Raw genomic sequence first — 3,677 nt, forward strand, 5'->3', positions numbered from 1 at the left:
TGACCTCTCTGGCTATAATTATTATTGTTACACATCCATACATATATATGTTATACTTAACTTTAGTTGTAAACTTTGCAGACAGAGAAAGGAAATTTTAGATGAGAAATCAACTCCATCAGGTTTGCCTGTAGCCATCTCTTTAAGGTGTTTTTGTAATTTATAATTGGTGTAGAAAGGCCAGCCTCTTATGGACAGTATCATCCATAGTCAAGTAACCCGGTGTCTTAGTTAGGGTTTTACTGCTGTGAAGAGACACCATGACCAAGAAAACTCTTATAAGGACAACATTTAATTGGAGCTGGCTTACAAATGAAAAGGTCCAGCCTATTATTATCAAGGCGTGAACATGGCAGTGTCCAGGCATGCATGGTGCAGGAGATTCCGAGAGTTCTACATCTTCATTTGTAGGCTGCTAGAACACTGGATCCCATGTGGATAGGAAGAGGGCCTACCCCACAGTGACGTACTTCCTCCAACAAGGCCATGCCCACTCCAACAAGGCAAAATCTCTCCTAATAGTGCCATTCCCTGAGCCAAGCATATTCAAACCACCACATTCCACTCCCTGGCCCAAATAGGTTTGTTCAAACACTTGAGTCTATGGGGGTCATAACTAGCCATAGCATAATAAAAAGTACATTTAATCTATGTTTCAAAGTCCCCATAGTCTATAACAGTGTCAACAATGTTAAAACTCTAAAGTTCAGTCTCTTTAAAATTCATCCAATCACTTAACTTTAGTTCACACAGCAAGACAGGAAACCAGTTGGGCAAACTCTAAATTCTGCATCTCCATGGTTGATGTCAAAGCAGTCTTCAGATCTCTAATTCCATTTTCATTTTTGATGACTGAAACAAATTTCTTTCTACTGGAGTAGTTCTACTCCCTGTAAGAGTTTTTCTTCAGCAGATATTCCACAGCTCTGGTATTTTTAACATCTTGGGACTCTCCATGTCAACTTCAACTTCAAAGCTTCTTATTCCAGTGTCTGGGAAATGCACATGATCTTCTGTTCTCCTTCAAAGGGTTTTTGTCACTTTTTCATCTCAGCTTTCTGTAGTACTCTATGCTTCAGTTCATTCCACTCTACTGCTGGTGCTCTATTTAGTAATCATCTATTTAGTCTTGGCATCTTTAATAAGTTGGAGTAGTCTGCTGCAACTATTCTTCACCTGTAGCCTCTCATAAGGTCTTTTCATGGTGCCAAAACTCAGCTTCTTTGCATGACCCCTTCAGTCCTGTGCTATCAATGATGACTGAGGTTCCACTTTCCTCAATGGCCTTTCCTTGCTTCTCAGTGCCAAGCCTCACCTGCTCTCCATGAAGCCTAGTCCCTTCAAAAATAGTGCCACATGAGTGATTTTGACACATTACCAAGTCTAAGTACAGCATAAGGTAAAACCTTGGAAATCTCTAGAAGAAAACTTCTTTGTGAACTCAGGAAATACTTTTCAGATTTCACTTCAGTGATGCAGGTCTCTTATAATCACCAATATTTTCTTAGCTCCCATTAACCAGCACCAATTGTCCCAGTAGTTCTAAGTTCTGCTGCTTACAACAGGAGAAAGTTAAATAATATTGAAGGCTTTTACTGATCCAGAATTTTATAGGTATGATTATGCTCTTCAGACTCATGTTTCAAAAATATACTTCCATGAAAAAACTCTAGGAAATATTTACAGAGTAAAATAATTTTCATTATTGTGGTAGATTGAATATTCTTGGCCCATGGCAACTGGCACTCTTAGTAGGCATTGTTGGAGGAAGTATGCAACTGTGGGGGTGGCTTTTAATTCTCTGATTCTCAAGTTCTGTGCAATGGGGAAGATTGTCTCCTTCTGGCTGCCTTCAGATCAAGATACTGAACTCTTAGCTCCTCCTCCAGGACCATGTCTGCCTGGACACTGCCATGCTTCCACCATGATAATATTGAACTGACCCTCTGAAACTGGAAACCATCCCCAATTAAAAATTGTCCAATTTTAGAATTGACATGGTCATTACATCTCTTCACAGCAATAAAACTCAAGTGAAGACAACTATAAAATTGAAAACAAAAGATGCCATCTAACTCCATTAGTCTTAGCAGCAGCTTAACAAGGAACACATTCACATGTAATTGCTTCTGCTCAAAAGCACATGCGTGGGTACTTATCAGTAAAACAGACCCTCCACCCCTGAACTACTGCTAATTATTTGTTTAGCAAAGGTCTCACTGATATCATATATGTATAGATTCATCTGATTAACTAGACTAGAAACTTACTAACTTGGAAAGATGATTGTCCTATCTTTGATTAGAAAATAACACCAAGGCCATTTTTGTGAAACATTGATGAGATGTACATCACTGTGCAAGTACCTATAAAACTGTGATAGGAAAATGGAGAAAGCAATAGTAGCAAACATTTTCTTATGGGGCAGTATTTCAGTAGAAGATGGTGGAAGAGTTTACCATGTTTTATACCCCAAGGCTAGGCTTCTAGGACAGCATGAAGCTCTAGAGAGCCATAGGAACTCAGCTTCTACCAGATTCTTCTCCAGGAATCTTACCAATGCCTCACAGGGAGCACTCTGAGAAAAGCTTCTCTCTAGATGCTGCTGGAAAAAAGTTGTCTCCAGTAATAATACTCTGCACTCATACATATTTTCTTAGAAAGAAAACACTTCTGCAGTGGCAGGGTCTCAAAATGTGTAGCCTGAGGAAAAATTGTGGGGAAAATAATAAAATTGGAGAAAGATTCAGAAGGTTTTTGATTTAGTTGCATTGGTTTATCTACTCTATCTCTTTAAGGGGAGAAAAACCTAATGTACTTGTAAAAGACAAAGACATACTTAAAAAAATTAAGGAGAAAGATACACAAAGGCAGAGAAACAGAGACAAAGACATAGGCATAAGGCAAGGCATAATGAACAAACAATTTTTTTAAAGATTTATTCATTCATTTATTCTATGTATCTTGCTCTCTTCAGACACACCAGAAGAGGGCAGGCATCATATCTCATTACAATTGGTTGTGAGCCACCATATGGTTGCTGGGATTTGAACTTAGGACCTCTGGAAGAGCAGACAGTGTTCTTAACCACTGAGCCATCTCTCCAGCCCCATGAACAAACAATTTTTAAGTCTAGGAGCAAGTTAAGTAAGTCCACTTCACGTGAGATATAAAGAAGCACATTCGTCAAGTCACCCAACAGATAAGACTGAGATACATAGACTCTGAAGCTGGGTTGAGAACTCAGCTATTGCTTCCTGGCCTAAAAAACATCATGATACTGGAGAAACATGAGCTTCTATTCATGGAGGCAGCAATAGGGGATTCTTGCTAAGCCAATCAATTGGAAACAGTTGTTTCATTAAGTAATTATTTCACTGTCAGCCTTAATTAGTACATTATGAGAACTGTGCATCTGAGGGTCTGTTCATTTCTGCTTTCCTTACTAATAATGCTATAGGATTCGCCTTTATATTAGTTTTCAATATTCGTCTTTATATTATTTTGAAAATGTGTCCCATATTATATATTATGGCGACTGTGATTTCAATAATAATCTATGAATTCAATGAGATTTTCCTTACTGGACATTATAAGAATTTTTTCCACAACCATAGTCTTAAGGCATTGAATTAGAATGTGTCTCAGTACAGACTTTTCCTTTTAGATTGTGTTTT

Source organism: Rattus norvegicus, chromosome 16, assembly GCF_036323735.1.
Source record: "Rattus norvegicus strain BN/NHsdMcwi chromosome 16, GRCr8, whole genome shotgun sequence".
Lineage (NCBI taxonomy): Eukaryota > Metazoa > Chordata > Mammalia > Rodentia > Muridae > Rattus > Rattus norvegicus.